This window comes from Orbicella franksi, chromosome 1, assembly GCF_964199315.1.
Source record: "Orbicella franksi chromosome 1, jaOrbFran1.1, whole genome shotgun sequence".
NCBI classification, from domain to species: Eukaryota; Metazoa; Cnidaria; class Anthozoa; order Scleractinia; family Merulinidae; genus Orbicella; species Orbicella franksi.
Window position 1 is genome coordinate 4,390,198 of NC_138145.1, and position 16,692 is coordinate 4,406,889.

At 38.8% G+C, this 16,692-nt stretch overlaps 1 long non-coding RNA gene and 1 pseudogene across 8 annotated transcripts in view; one reads left to right on the forward strand and one right to left on the reverse strand.

Annotated features, from left to right (window-relative positions):
- The window catches only part of LOC145486374 (uncharacterized), a 49,873-nt pseudogene extending 48,180 nt beyond the window's left edge, over window positions 1-1,693 (reverse strand). Inside the window, exons 1-3 of the transcript XR_014049270.1 lie at window positions 1,128-1,693; window positions 973-1,044; window positions 549-620 (exon numbers count right to left, since the gene is read on the reverse strand). The product of XR_014049270.1 is annotated as an uncharacterized LOC145486374 (transcript). The remainder of the gene's footprint in view (window positions 1-548; window positions 621-972; window positions 1,045-1,127) is intronic.
- A 1,722-nt stretch (window positions 1,694-3,415) lies between these two features.
- Window positions 3,416-12,222, forward strand: LOC145486380 (uncharacterized). Of its 7 annotated transcripts, none has more exons than XR_014049278.1 (4): window positions 3,416-4,189; window positions 4,632-6,047; window positions 6,192-6,261; window positions 10,992-12,222. It is a non-coding gene; the product is annotated as an uncharacterized LOC145486380 (long non-coding RNA). The 7 variants fall into 6 exon arrangements; XR_014049282.1 differs by having other exon boundaries at window positions 6,164-6,261; XR_014049280.1 differs by lacking the exon at window positions 3,416-4,189 and having other exon boundaries at window positions 5,133-5,161; window positions 5,922-6,047.
- Window positions 12,223-16,692: the final 4,470 nt, after the last annotated feature.

Sequence of the window (16,692 nt, forward strand, 5' to 3'; positions counted from 1 at the left end):
CATATGCAAAAAAAAAAGTTCTTGTTCTGCTGTTTATCAGAAAGATTTCAGAAAGATGGCTTTAATTTCGTGTTAAATTGTGACTCGCAGTAGCCCATTCTATAGGAGGCAGCGTGGCCGAATGGTTAGGGCGCCGGACTTGAAATCCGGAGGTCGCGGGTTTAAGTCCCGATCTGACCACTAAGCTGGAGTTGTTTCTCGGTAGACCCTAGTTCAATTCCTCGGTTATGCTTCTACATAGACAACTGGTCTACCTCCTGCCAGTTGGGATTTTTAACCATGTTATGTTCATTTGCATTATTTGTTTCAACATTTGGTTTCAATGGCCCTGAAAAGCCCCATTTGGGAAGCGCTCAACTAAGATATATTATTATTATTACATTATCTCTCACTGACTCCAAGCCAATTTTGAAATCATTTTGATTTCTCATGAAACAGATAACTTGTCAAATTTTTAATGCAAGATTGATATATTTTAGAAAAATAAAAAGCAATTCATTGAGTCAACTGTGTCTTGGAAACAAAGAAGCATAACATAAAACTTTTACATCATCTCTAGTGACGTCAGATTCCGGAAAGTGTCTTCTGGAATAAGCTTCAGCAAGTTCCTCGAGAGGTCTCTGAAAGAAAAATTGCGTGGAAGCTTTGGGTATAGTTTGAAGATTATACTGCATTATATTCAATTTATCGACCAGCCACGGGCATAGTGCATATTTACTTAATTTTATTAATCGAGTGCAAGGACCCTGACCCCAATAATGTCCTCGATGACTCTTTGGTGGGTGCGAACTTCGCCTCACTGAGACAAAGAGTGAACCTTATTTGTGGTTAAGTTACTTAGTTGCAAACGTTAACAAGAACTTTATTATATGGCTCTCGTTAAGATTTTATAATCGTTTTCTAATTAAAAAAAAAATACTAAGTAGAATTATAGATATCGTAAATTAACGCTTTGGTTATAATTTTACTTACAGAACTTTTAGCGAATTGAGATTTCCAAAAGATTCTTGTGAAATGGAGTTCAAATGACACCCAGAGAGATCTCTAAAGGGAGAAGCATGGACATCACATGTAAAGCGACAACCGGTCAAGAGGAATTCGCAAAGGAGGTTTTGCACGGAACTTACAGCACCACCGTGTTAAATGGAATATCACTTGGTATCTGTCCAGTAGTGTTACATTTAACTTTGATACGTGTCTTGCCAAAAGGGGAGCAGGCACATAGGTGTGGACAAACACTTTCACAAGCCACCACAAGCCACATGACGAAAACGATCTGCCTCAGAGTAATGAAGTACATCGCTTCAAAGCCAGCTCAGTTCAGGTGCTTTCTGCGGGAACACACACATAAAAATTATCAATTACTGGCGTCGTTTAAAAGCCTATTGTAATATGTTAGCAATTAAGATTTGAGATCATTTTGTACCCAAAAATGAATTATTTTCTCGACTTAAATGGCCGTTCTTTATTTTTGGGTCGGGGAAGGGGCATGGTGCACGGTAACTATCTTAAATGTATCACTGGTGCAGCAGAAACCCGCCTGTAAGAACATGCATTTTTTTTAAGTCTGGCAAAAATAGGTTCTTGTATTTTGGGGTAGTTATTAGCAATTTAAGCTAGGTGGGTTCTTAAATAGGTTCTTAATTTCTATGAAGAAGATATAGTTGTTGATTAAAAAAGAAAAATAGATAAACTTGGGCTTAGTCCTTGAGCACACATTAGTTATTCCCAACTGTGTTAGGTATTTTCTTGAAATATGAATTTGTAATTTCAAAGTCGGACTCCTTGTTTCTTAATGTTCATTATAGTTTTACTGTATCCCATATAATATTATAAGGACCTACTTGATGTTGCTTGGCTAAACAGGTTTATATAATTTTGAGGATTAAAAGAGCAAATTTCTGCCATCGGTTTCTTAAACACAAGGTTCTTACACGCGGGTTTTTACTGTATTTTGCTTTTGTTCTCTGTCGAAATAACCAAACAAAAAGAAGCCCTATTCACAACTATTAAAATGAATCTAATAGTTTTATTGAAGAAGGCATTGAAGTCAAGTAACGTTCACGATTTTAAAGTTCTTTTGGAGGTTGGCAGTTCTTAGATGAGAAACACGTCTTCCCTTCGCGTAGCCAATGACACAAAGATCAAAATAAACAATCCCCGGAAAATTTCCGCAAAATGAATTATTTTCTTGAATAAACTGACCCTTCTAAATATTTTTTGTGGGAAGCGTAACACAATGACTAACTTGCATGTATCACTTTTTGCTATTCCGCTATTACTTACCACAATAAAGTCCCACTCAAAATTTGAAGTGAACTACCTATTAGATCGAATCTATGACAAGGCATTGCAGTCTAATAAACTGAACTTTGACCGATTTAGGGTTGAACCGGATGGTAGCAGTGCTAAGCTGAGAAACAAAAAGCTCGATCTGCCCTTCGTAGGCAATGACGCAAAAGCATTTTGTGATCCATGCTTAGAAAACGCTCGAGCCAAAGTTAATAATTCATTTCATTTTGGGAGCTTTGCTTTCCTGAAAGTTAAACCGAAATACGTGACGTTTTAAAAGTAATTCAAAATTCTGGTGTTTGTCTTGGGCCAGTTTCCCATGTATCTGAAATTATAACGAATCGAAGCAAGCACAAAGTGCCATATTATTCTTATCTTGGTTAAAGGTAATACTTGTCCGAGACGTATCAGTTGTCGTTATCATAATACCGTTTATTAAATGTGTTGACATTGTTCGTTAAGGTTGAGGAGATCACGGTTCGAAAGTACTGCTAATACTGCTGCGCGTGTGTCACTTATATAATTGTCCTTCTAAGAAAATGGACCAAATACGTATTACTTAGCGTATTTCCTTATAATTACCTTGCCTACATAAAACTAATAAGATGTATTGCAAATTGCGGAAAACAATGCATACATTAAAAGTTCTAGGAACTTTCTAAAATGTTAATTTCTTATCGTGTTTTTTTGTAAGCTCTTTCACTATGAATGACAGTAATCGAAAGTGAATGATCATATGCCAAAGCTAGGTGAATGGTAGAAACGTCACATACATGAATTATGGCAAAGACGTTTTGAACACGTCTATTGACAGAAAAAAAGTCCTTGCAAGTAGGATTAAATTCTGGTGAAATTAAACAATCACTCTGAGATGAGCTTCCGTCCCATGTCGAAAGTTTCGTATCTCCAACGGAAGAGCTCATCCAACGAAAACCATTTTGTTTAAGTTTCGAGGCATTATTATGACAACTTTGAAGCTATACGAAAGATGATTATTGCAAATACCATCATGGGACGTGGTGAACGTTTCAGTTAAAAAGGCTCTGTCGCACTTTGTTCCAGTCGAGAGACTCAGTGAGGTAAGACTTCTCTACTGATCAAGAAAAGAATGATTTAATTTGACGTACTGTTTCACGCGAATTTCCATGGACAACTTCTAGAGGCTAAGACTGTATTATCTAGATCTGCCATTCATTATAATATAAATTAAATGATCGTTTATTGCTGCACGATGCGGCGTGAAGCGGGAAAGATCAGCCAGGAAACATTAATAGGAAACAAAAATCACAAAATAAAATAAAATAAAACTGGGCTTCATTCGCAAACGTTCTGTTTTCCCACGAATTATTCCTGCTCTTCATTGGGCCAATGATCCAAAATGACTGACTTAAATCAATAAATGGGAATGATCTAAGGCACCTCCACGGAGTGGCTATTCTTCCAATGTTTCCGGATCAAACTGAAACTTGGAGGGTGTCTTTTTTTTCCCTCATCAATATGTGTATCAGACAAATGGATGAATCCACTCAGGGCAATGATTGAGCGGTTCCTTTGATGCACCATTACCTGGCCGATCTTGGATCCTAAATAACAACCCGCAATCCACCAATAAGGGGCGAATGCTCGACGTGATAGCTTTTCAAAATTTGTTACCACAGCCAAAGTTACGTATCAACAAATTGTTTATTAGATAATCATGTACTACCTCAATGCTATTAATTTGTAACAACATCATCCATAATACTCACAGGTACACTATCAGGCGGTGTTACTATAATGAGGATGAATTTGATCAATCAGCAGCTGTTTTCTCTTGCCCTTTCCCTGGTTCTAGGCTTCATCAGTAGGAATGCAGGACTTCCCGCGGGAGTGGAATTTAAACAAGTGAAATTCTGTGGTAAGATTTATTCCACTAATTCACCGCGAATCATCCAAAATAACCTCACAACTGCTTCTCTTCTTTCGGGGAGTATAGTAATATCTTGCGTATTTTCGCACCAAATATTCCTTACACCAAGTTAGCTACTTAATTAGATAACTGCCTACTTAACTGGTCTGGCATGCTATGCCAAATAGCGCATAAGCGTTCAAGGACGCCATCCCATGCTTCTATTTCCTAGCCTAGCTCATCTGCTTTTATGCGCTTTCCACTGGAACCCATGCATGTAAAGGCTGTCCCTGCAGGATTGATGACTCTGGCAATACCGACTGTATGTAACGGCCGCCTCCCCGTATTATTCATGGCGTTTTATCTAAAAAAAAAAAACGTCGTAAAAGGTACACAGTCATATCGGCTACATATTCAGTTTAAGGTTTGTTTTTTCCGAATATCTTTACAGGTCCGCATGATGAGACAGCGAGGATCAAAATTTTCCCCTGGCCTTTCATACCATCTGGGAAAATTGCTAATGTCGGCGTGACATTTACGCCTGGTAAGCTGATATTGAATATATAAATGAGGCATTTCAAATATTTTGCTGACGAATAAAGTGTTCATCATGAATACTTCTTCCAAACTAGCTGGCTTTAGGCTTCAAAACGAAAACACAGGTAGATCAGAGACATTGTAATCTCGTTCACTTGATCGGACACAGTTTACCATTGATGGCATCTACGAAACCACATCGTTTTTGATTCTTAAATGCCTTTAACACCAGTTAACTTTGGATGATGAATAAACGACAATTTTATTTAGCAACTGTTCGGCATTTTGCTTTCCTACTTCGTAAAGGCTGCGTAACATAGCTTTTAACTTTGTTCCTTTTTTTTTCTTTAAATTTAAGTTTGAAATAGCTGGTTCTATTTCAGTGGCTTCCGAGAGGCTTGTATTCATCTCTAAAGATTTCTCTCTCAGGCCCTCTGTAGCTAGGTAAGTTTGGTGTAAAAAAATACGTCTCGTGTTAATTTCGATCGCTATCTTCGGTAGACTTTTGACCAATGCCAAAAGGGCAAGTTTACAGTATATGTCCGCGTCTTTAAAATAGATTTTGCATCTCCCAAGCATCTATTTCACGCTTTCTTTAAAAGTATACCCACCCTTGGTTACTCTGTATGAGGATAAAAGTGTGCAACCGGTTTGCGAGAGTCCAAAAATTGGAGACAAACAGCGAGTTGTCATCTCTGCGATACAATATACTTTGATTACACTAGCCGCCATCTCTACCAACACATTGCCGAACATGAATCTTCTGGATCTTGTGCTGTTGCCAAACCTCTGAAAGAAATTAGGATACGATGTTGGGACCCCTGGCCTTGTAAGCCGTATCTCAGTCCTAAAGATGTGTCAAGGGACGTCGAACTTTCTGATTTTTGAAATGTACGTTCATCGATGACCGCAAACCAAATCTGAACATCCATATCAGACTCCATTCGCGCTAAAGTCTTTGTTTAGACTAAACACCTGTAATTAACTTTATCGCTGTTTCCGTATTCACAAGAAACTATTTGACATTTTATCATTGTTTACTCATTCATCCAACATCTGACACTTTTGAGGCATATATTAACATCGAGATGGTATCTAAACGTTGTGTAATTTCGCTAATTCAGTATTGCTCAATATCTAAGAGTGGTAGATCTAAAACATTATTGTACGTAACAGTGGCTAAATTTATGTTTCTTTCTAACAGCGGTAGACGATTTTGCTGCCACAATGCAATACGAATTGATAACAGTAAAAGAAGATAAAACTGTAGTAAGACGAAGGGATAATGCTTGTCCAAAATTTCCAGAGTTATGCAGTTTACCTGCTGTTGGTAAGTATCCTCCTGTAAAGTTAAAACAAGATAACGCCAGCGACCGAGGCTGATATCAGTCTCACACATACCTCATCGCTATTTACCTCTGATTTTTTTTCTCTCGTTTGAACAAGAGAGATATCCATGTTACCTCTCTATTAGGTACGTCGCGCAGCAATGAAAGCATTGATGGCAGGAGTAATGCACGGCAACTGGAAAAGGCAAGGCAAAGGTATTGCTGAGTTTCCAAAGAAACTGTAAGGCTCCCTCGGCAAGCTATAAACAAGACAGCCTCACGAAAAATGCATCAAGATAAATACTGAAAGTATTAAATTAACAAATAGCTTCCATGCTGCCGTGTGTCTAGCGATCTGATCACAGATGGCATCAAAATGTGGTGAAAACAAAAAAGTGGCACACGAAGCGATAGCCGAGTGTTTCACTAATGCTCTTACCACATTTTGACGTCTTCTGTGATCTGTCACTTAACTGACGCACGGCAGAATGCAATTGAAAATTTTATTGTAAAACTTCTGTAAGAGCCAAGCCACTAGCAATAAATCAGGGCCCTAATAATTTAGAACAATATTATTTTCGTAAAAAAAAGATGAATAATGTTGAAGCATTAAGACTACATTATACGGCAACATTTTAACCAAGACAAGGTTAATGATATTAACGTACACACTGTCGTCTCATTGTTATTTATTCGTTTTCAATAGCTATCCTTTGTTCCTCATTCAGGTTTTCCCTGGTCATTTTTTCGCAGGCGACCCAGATCAAACACACACTCACTATAAATAATCATAATAATCAATATTTCTATGGCGCAACTTAGCATGAGGATATGATCAAAATGGCCTTACAAACTATATAAAGAAAATGATCAATTGAAATAATTATTTTCATTTCTAGTCTAAAGAAAAAGAATAAGCAAACCAAAAGAACAAGTAGAACGAAAACCATTAGTAACTCACTAGTTTTATCAACACTTCCAACCAGCTACACCAAATGGCTTCGAGTTCTATTTACTTTCTGGATTGCCTAAACTTGGGATCGTCAAGAGTGATTACTTTGTCGTAGTTTGTGTTCATATATGAATTATTTCATATAAACCTCACATCATTTCACTCCTTACGGGAAGATATGAGCTCAATTAATTGACTTCGCTCCCAATGTGTGGCTTCATAGCTCAGTTGGTAGAGCATCGCACCGGTATCGCGAAGGTCACGGGTTCGAATCCCGTTGAAGCCCTGATTTTTTCAAGCTTCTTTTTTCCAATTGCTTAAATTGGAAAATTAACTGCGATGATCATTCTTCACTTTCATCTACAACCGCAGTTCATATATGAATCATTTCATATAAACTTCACATCATTTCACTCCTCACGGGAAGATATGAACTCAACTAAGGGACCGTTCATTTTTTATAAGATAGGGGGGGCTGGTGGGATTTGGGGGGGTCATGCGAAAAAAAATGGCTTTCGAGGGGGGGCCATCCCAAAAAAATAAGGGAAAAGGGGGGGTCACGTGAAATATTTTAGTAAAACTTTAAAATGGCATAATGTCTGAATATCAAAAAAATTGCTATAGAATAAACATAGAAGGCAGGATACAAATTTATTACAAACTTTCCTTCTGCTTTAAAAAAACGTTTGGCGACAAAAAGCATTTGTAGATACTGAAACAAAGTATTTAACGCTGTTATTTTGGAATGCAACTTTCACTGGCACTCATCTTCATCTTCGCTGTCGTCGAGTTCTTCGTCGCCGCTTGTGCTGCTATGGGAGTCTCTTTCACCAATGCTGCAAGAAGCAGCAATGCTTTCCGTCAGAGTGTACTCTTCAGGGTACATGAAGGTGTAAACACAATCTCTGACTTCCTGCTCAAGGTTGGTGGTGATTCTGCTTCTTGCAGCATTGGTGAAATAATTCCCTTCCAAGAGCGGTGCGACGTATGGCCTATCTCTTCTAAATAACGACGTGGCAACATCCTCAACCTTAATACACTCTTCCGGGACGGCCGCTCTAGGAGGGTACACAAGGCATTTTGGAAGATCATTTCCTAGCGGGTTTCCAACACAGATTCCATAAACTCGTTGGACGTTGTTTTCAGTCCGCTTCCTCTTTCTTTCATTTGACTTTCTGCGGTTTTCTTTTTTCCTTCTCCTTTTGTTGATGTGCTGTTTGAGTATGCCCTTGAATATGCTGTTATAATTGCTCTTCTTATTTTCTAGTGCTTCCATGTCCTGCGTGACCTTCGTCAACTTAGCTTCTATACATTTGATCTGTTTTACATTAAAACTGTGGGCAAATTCTTCGCCCTGCTTTAAAGCAAGCCCATTGGACTGAAAGAGTGTGGAATCGTGTTCCTTTACATCTTTCAATATGACATTCAACTTTCCCCCCATTGCTCTGTGTTCTTTGATGGAGAAGTTCAGTTTTCTTCCATCACTGGGTTTCAACTGGTACCCTGGCATGGAAAACTCACTTGCCCTCTCTGAACGGCCATCCGCACTTAGAAAGATTGCTTCTTTTTCTTAAACCAGTTCCTGACCATTCCTGCCTACCGGAATACCACTACCTCTCCTACCAGAAGACCCCAAAAGAAGGGCGTGATCCAGATGACTGGCAGCCAAGGGTCCAAGCGAAGAAAGAGCATGGAAGTGGCAGGCTGGTTTTATCTCACCCAGAGGGCGTTGCTGTATTTGCAGATAAGTTTATTGTCAAATCAAAGTTTGTGGTGGATTATCTTCAGCATCTTGAAGTGCTGGAATTTAAAAGGAAAAAGAGAGCAGAAGAAAAGGCAAAGTTAAGTAGGGATGCAAAAGATAAATCATATGAGGATTATCCTTGGACTGAGTTGTGCGAAGATCTAACCAAGCTTAAAACGCTACGTGTTCCAGAACTAAACAAGTACTTGAACCACCTCGGGCTGAAGTAGCATTTGAAAAGCAGCAAGAGTGAGAAAGTAAAGGCAATTGTAAGACATTCATGCTTGCAGCAGAAGAGTCCTCTCAGAGCTGGCCAACCAACACTGAGAAATGCCAGGACATTGACACAAAATGACAACAGGGCAAGTGCTGACAGCAGTGAAACGGATGAAAGTGACAATGATGAGTATGACAGTGATGCCATTGACTCTGGGGGAGAGATGACTCAAGTGACGTCATTCTTGCATTCATCAATTCAGATGAGGAAGATGCCAATGAGAGGCCAAATGCCACACGCTCAGGGCAAGCCATAACTAGGAGATCCGAAATTGACTTCTCTTTCTTTTGATTTGTTTTTTAAACAACAGCTCTCTGTAGTATAGGGATTGTAAATATTGTCTTCATAGTGAGCACAATAACGTGAAGTAGGGGGATAATAGAGAAATATTTAAAAAGTTGAAATCTAAATATTGTTTGTTCAATTTTTTTTGGGGGGGTCATCCCAAAAAATTACCGCTATAAGGGGGGGGGGGGGCATGTGAAAAAATTGGTAAGCTGAGGGGGGTCATGTGATCTTTAAATGGTGCTTACCAAATCCCACCAGCCCCCCCTCCCTCATAAAAAATGAACGGTCCCTAATTGACCTCGCTCCCAATGTGCGGCTTCTTAGCTCAGTTGGTAGAGCATCGCACCGGTATCGCGGAGGTCACGGGTTCGAATCCCGTTGAAGCCCTAATTTTTTCAGGCTTCTTCTTTCCAATTACTTAAATTGGAAAATCAACTGCGATGATCATTCTTCACTTTTAAACAACATTAGATAAGATAATATTTCTTGCATTAGCTAGATATTGAAGCATGTTTATGCAAACTTTACCCACCTAATTTTGTCACTTTTCTCTTACTCCATAAAAAGATCCAACGGAAAAATATCTCCTATTATGGAAAAAAATACAAATATTTCGCACTAACACCGGAAAGGTGAGACCATGTCATTCCCTTACGTTGCTGATTGTTCCGCTCGCTTGAACTCGATTGAGCGCGTGAAAAACTTTGCGCATGCGTAAACGCGAATTTAGTCGACTCGGAATTTTCCCTCATTTTCCAAATTCGCGCGTCTACATTTCCGATTCCGATCGGCAAATTTTTTTGAAATTTTTGGAGAAAAGTAAGAACAGTTGACTACGTATATATACCGATTTTTTGGTAATTTCTATAGGAAGGGAAAGAAAGAAATTAAACCAATCCAGATCAGGATCAATCCAGATAACATCTAAAAGAGGAGTTTAAGAAGATTTCACCGTCCTGTTTTCTAAATAAGACAATATATTCCAATTTTGAGTGCACAACTAAATTCGTCAGATGGTTGCCATGGTAACAGGTTTCTGGTGCAAAATATGATGAAATGAATCTATGATGTCTCTTTCAGTTCTGTGGTAAATTTCATACTGTCACGGATGAACCAACCTTTTTTTAGAGGAGAATTTGTAAAACTTGTTTGGGGAAATGAAAACTATTTCAAGCCACCTGAGCGCCGCTTATCCGATTGGGACTTGAGTAGGTGTACATATGTCTGATGTCAAACAAAACAGAAGGGAAGGAGGGTTAAGAGGAAATGAAAAAAATGATCGTATGGGATCATTCGGGACAGTGCCCGGCTAAATACTTAGTGAATATTGGACCGCCAATGGAGCAATATAATTGGTCAAATCGGAACTAAATCAGTCGTGTAATATGTTCAGCTTTGACTATAGTTCCTGTTTTCGTTGTGGTCTCGCTATGCAAGTGTATCTGTTTCTATTTCTTTTTTTGGAAAAGTATGTGTTGACGTATTCTGCTGTAATGACAACATTCCCACCAGGTTTCAAGGTAATTAAAGTACATATCATAAATCAGTACTCATTTGTAAATTTTGGGAAAGGCCTAAAATACAGCGAAGTTAGTTATATACATTATTGGGCTATTTCTGACAGAGTAGTATTTCATACCTCTTTTCTCTCCTTTTTTTTTTTTTTTTTTCATTAAATTTGTTAGATGGCCTTCAGAGGAACAGTTCAACTTTATAACGAAGAGGATATCCTGTTGTTCTGCTTGAAAAGAGTGGTTACGATGCACTAGCAAACAAGCAAGAACCATGTACTTTAATGGCGGTACTCCTAAGATAGCTCTTTTGGAACAGTGGTTAAGTCTTTTTAGGTTTTCGGTAGTTTTAACTGAATATTAAAAAAAAGCAATAAAAAGAATAGAGTGGAAGTTGGGAGAATGAGAAATGCCGTGGGAACTCGAGCCGAAAAAAAGGCTCCGGTTATACTTGCCTGAATGCCGTTCCTTTCAATCTTACAAAGTAGACAGCTTAGTAAGGTTACTGTAGACCTTCAAGGGCCTATTTTGTCCAAATTTTTTTTACACCAAATTCAAGACTTTTACTTTATCTGAATTTTCCAAAAACAAGTTATTTTCAAAGCTTAAAACGCGAACGAGCTTTCCACAAAAACGTAAATTTTTAAAACGAGTCAATGAGCCGCAAACTGTGATAAGCCAATTAAAATGTTTCAACCCTTGAGTTGAGCAGTAACAATTTTCGCGGCAACTGATCTCATCCGCTCTCATTACATCAAAGCTTGACTACTGTAATTCGTTACCATATGGTTTACCCAAACACGTGACTAAACAGCTCCAACGTGTGTAGAACGCTGCTGCTTGAATTGTTTCTCTCTCACCCAAGTTCTGTCATATTACACCGGTTCTTATGAGTCTCCACTGGCTCCTAATTGATCTCAGAATTGAATTTAAGATACTCATCATTACCTACAAGACTCTCCATGGCCTAGCTCCTGTTTATATTGAGGATCTCCTTGACAGCTACATTCCCGGACGTTATCTAAGATCTGCAAAAAAAAAATTAACTCGCCGTGCCTGGTTTCAAACTAAATAGTTATGGCCGCCGTGCTTTCTCTGTTGCTGCACCGTTGCTTTGGAACAGTCTTCCACAACATGTTAGGGATGCAAAATCGCTGGACATATTTAAAAGAGAGCTGAAAACAGTTTTTTTTAAGCGTGCTTTTTTAAACTGAAAATTTTATTGTGGTTAATTATTTTAATTTATCTTTTAGGTTTTTACTTCTATTCGTAATATGAATTTTTAACCTTGTAAATAGCGCCTTTGGACCCTTGGGAAAGGGCGCTTTAGAAATGTTATTATTATTATTATTATTATTATTTTTATTATTATTATTATTATTATTTTTATTATTATTATTATTATTATTATTATTATGATTATGATTATGATTATGATTATGATTATTATTATTATCATCATCCGCGGAGTTATATTTTGCTTCTTTTGTTTATCCCTTACGTCTTGCAATTTTTCCCAGTTCTCGCACATAAATCTTCGCTTTTGTCGATTGTTTTCGTCTCTTAAGTGATAGACTAGGCGCTTCGCGTTCCCTCATTTAAACGCAAGCGCAAATCGCAAGCGAATATTTCGTCGATGCCCTGCTCTAGCTTCTTCTGGCACAGAAGTTGATTGCCGCGAAATTACCGACGAATTTAATCGCTGATATCTGACAAGGCAGCTTCTCCAAACTCTCCTTTCCCCTACTTCGAAGAGTGTTTCTCCATATTCTACTAAAGCTAGCAGGCCGATGAATTACGCATTTAGTTTTTTTTTGTTTTTTTTTTTTTTAAATGTGCAAATATCCGCCCTCGACCCGGCTCGCCGAATAGGCTTGTTCAAGGCTATTCCGCTAGCATTCCTCTTTTTCCCTTTACCTTCTTTACCATTTATATGCTGATTCGGTCTGTGAGATGCTGAATGTTTCACGGCAGACGATGTAAGATATTAATATATACTGTAAATGTAAACATTGCACATTCATTCCCGGGAAGCGTTACTGTAGCCCGCTGGGGAGTTTCTGAAGCTGCGTTTCATTGGTTGACGGCATTGACCACGTTGACAACAGCTTCAGTGAAGTGCGAAAACTATGAATTCCTTTCGAGGCCAAAATTTCAAGGTTTATTTCTGCGTGAATTACCTCTATGCAAATGAATTAAAAGGGCATGTAGACAAATCGGATTTTAACGAAACTTGGCCAAAATGTTCGTCAGATATTAACTAGCGCACCAAAGTGTGCGAGGCTTTTGTGAAAATCGAAATATTTTTCCCGTGACGTCCTATCGAGTAACAGCAGTCAGTTAATTTTCTATTGTCCAGATTTGAAAGGAATTTCCTAAGCAACCAATAGAAATATCGAAAAAGCCTCACACACTGTGTTAGCCCATCATCTCCTGATTGATCAGTGTCCAGTCAGTTTGGATGTCCTCGGTAACACAAAGGCTGGTAATTTAGTTTAGCAAGTACGGTCTTTTTTGCGTTTTTTGGCTTGCGCATTCCTATCAAAACAAAAATAGCAAAATATATGGTTATTTTCGGATTCTAAAGTCTATTAGCTTTACATTGATAGATAGTTTGCCGTGGTTTTCTTTAAAGCAGCCCGTAAAGGCATCCCTGAAGGCCTACAGTAACCTTAAGATGGAGCCACGGAGAGAAATCAAACTGCCTAGTTTAAAAAAATATCTTTGCTTTGAGATTGACAATTGTAGAACGTGATCCAGTAAATTTCATTTTCACATGGCCTTTCTTATTGTAAAAATGCTAAACCAAAAACAGCTAATTAAATATGCATAAAATAGTGTCACATCGCCTTTTTTGCATGGGGACCCCATAACTTGAAGGGAATAACGTGTTTTGACACCCTTTTTCCCAGAATCAAGAGCGAAAACCCTAATTGTTCAATAGAGACACGACTGAATTTTGGGAGAGCGAGCCCCAGGTGAGTGTTCCTATACCATTTTGGAGTTCTCTTAAACATTCACTTGCGTTTCTATAACTCAATACATATCGGTTGTGCATAGTTGGATATGTTGACATTGTTTTGTTGGAAGCGTAAGAAAGAGAGGTTCGAAAGCGGAGGGCTCGGTCTGATACTAGTAATATTGCCCCGCGCGCGTCACAGTCAGCTCGTGCAACTTACTTGCGATAATTCATCTCCTCAGAAAAGTATCGAAGCCCCATCTTACTTATTTGTTTCTAACATCCTTCAAGATAAAACATATAAAGATGTTCAGAGTTTCGTACGCAACGTAGACTGTTAGTCTGAATAAATTAAAGTAAGTTTGGTAATTGTTAGTTAAACAGTTGCGGAAACAAAATATTCACTTCCATATCATCCCATCTGCGGGTATAACTATAATCGCCCAGTTGGCTTGATAGCTCCGTTACACGGTAGAGCACTGTACTGATATTGCAGAGGTCATTGGTTTGAATTCCTGTTCAATTCCTGGTCAAATCCTATTCCAATTTATTTTTTAAGCCCGTAAGTGGCGAAAAATATTTCGATGATCTTTACTGTCTGAACATATATAGACTTAGCTAAACTATTAGCCATAAAATGGTCTGGCAAAATTACACCATCAGAGAATACATAATGTGATACGGTCATATCGAAACTTCCATCAGTTGCTGTTTCTTTCGCATCTCCCACCTTTGATCAAAGAGATTAATTGTCAAACATTTCCGGTATGTTCTGAGCCATCATTTGAAATGTATTAATGCAATGAGAAAGATGATTATTACTAGGAGCCATAATCGGGGACGGAGACCGTAAGCGCGCACCATTTCTAGTATTGGAGTTGTCCCCATGATATGGGACAATAAGTATGGGTTATTGACCAAGTATGAGGTCAAGATGGCTGGATATTGACCAATTTTTTTTTTTTTTTGCGAGTTTATGGACAGAGACGGAGTCGAGGTCCATAAACTCGCAAAAAAAAGAACGAGGCCAATATCCAGCCATCTTGACCGAACAAGCTTGGTCAATAAAGGATTTATTATATGGATTTCAGGGAAATTTTTCTTACGGGACACGGCGGGTAGTCCCGAGCGGGCAAGATAGCTCCATCTTGCCCGCTCGGGTAGCCAATCACGGCGCAGGATTTGTTTCATCATGCCCGCTCGCGGAGCTAGCCATATAAAAATTCTATTTTAGAACAAATTGCGCCATCACCTGCGGCACACGCGCGTACATGCTTCGAGGATTTTTGCGGATGTCGCGCGGGAGAAATGGCGTCCGAAATTCCCGATGATGTTTCATCAAGGCCCAATAACTTTACGTCCGTAGATACTGCTCAGTTTTATTCGTGTAAAAATCCAGTAAATTCTCTGTTGTCGATGAATGAGAGCGCCCGCCGATGCGTGTTTGGTACAGTCAGTAAACGTGACAAATTGTACTTCCGCCGCACTTTCGTGTGAAAGCGTACATCGAACTCAAACAATAACTCTATAGTTTTTAAATATGTTTAAGATTGATAAATGTTTGAGAACATATTAAAAGCTAAGCTGAAAATATGAGAATAAAGCAAAAATAATCAGCAAAGTTACGATGACGCTTTCTTGAATCAACTTGGAATAACGATTTCGATTTTGTTGATCGAGCTATCAAAACTCCTTGTCTATTTTCATTTTCGCAATGTAAAAGTTCACTATGCTTATGTTGAAGAAACAAACATGATGTTAGTAGCCTTTTTTGCGCTCGTGAAATTTGTTACAGCATCTCAGCACAAAAGATAACGAAAGAAATCTTTGTCAAGACTTGTTGACAATTGAAAACATCGACTCGGACTTGAAAGTGCACGAGCTGCACTATGCAAATGAGCTAATTGTACGCGTCAGACTTTCGTTTCAAAAACTTTTGCAAACTCACCAAACAAGCAGAAACAATAAGAAACCATCAAAACAGGTTTTGGTTATGATGAACCATTGTCTGAGAAACTCACAAATTAACACGATTCCAGAGTAGAGAGTTTTCTTGCTATATTCTTAAGTCAGAACAAACGCAAAAACATACGCGTAAGCTTACAACTAGCGTGAGCAGATCTTATTATTCATTCCCAGCGCGAGATTGAAGTCTTGTTTTCGACCCTGAACAACCCACCTTTTCCGTTAGCTCAGAGCGTAAAACTACGTATAAGCGCCCTGGTTCGTATTCCCTGCCTTATTCCCTGCCATCGCTGTGAAAAATACGCAAGGGAATCTCTCAACTCTCACCATTTGATCACGCAACGTGACAACATCCACGCGAGAGCCCTCGACATGTGCGCGAATCCGCGCGGATATATGACGTCAGGATGGCGCAATTTGTTCTAAAAATAGAAAAATTGTCCCATATCATAGGTGCACGCGAATCCCAAGACTTACGGTCTCCGTGCCCGATTATGGCTCCTGTTATTACTAAATAGGAAGTGATAGAGACCTTCGTAAATTAGGCTCACTTGGAAGAAATTGAGGTAAGGGTTACGTGTATTTTTGGTAAGGAATGATTTGACCATTTCTGTGGTGAATGACATGTCCAAAGAAAGGTTTCAAGCCTGGAGATTGTAGAATTTGCACAGAGAAGAGAAAAGAGTGAGAATAGGCCATGCTCGATATAACAGTGTTCTAACATGGCTCCGAGGCTTTCAGGACAAGCTTCTTTATTTGGTGTTGTTTCTTTTTATCCAAGTCTGTTTTGGGAATAGGCCCTTTGCAGGATCCGGTCACATGGTACGGAATTAATTACGCTGGGACGCAAGTTACGTAGTGGGACTTTCAAAACAAAGGAACTCGTACCAGTCCAGCCCGACTTTCCTTTGTTTTGGAAGTCCCACTGCGTAACTTGCGTCCCAGCGTAAT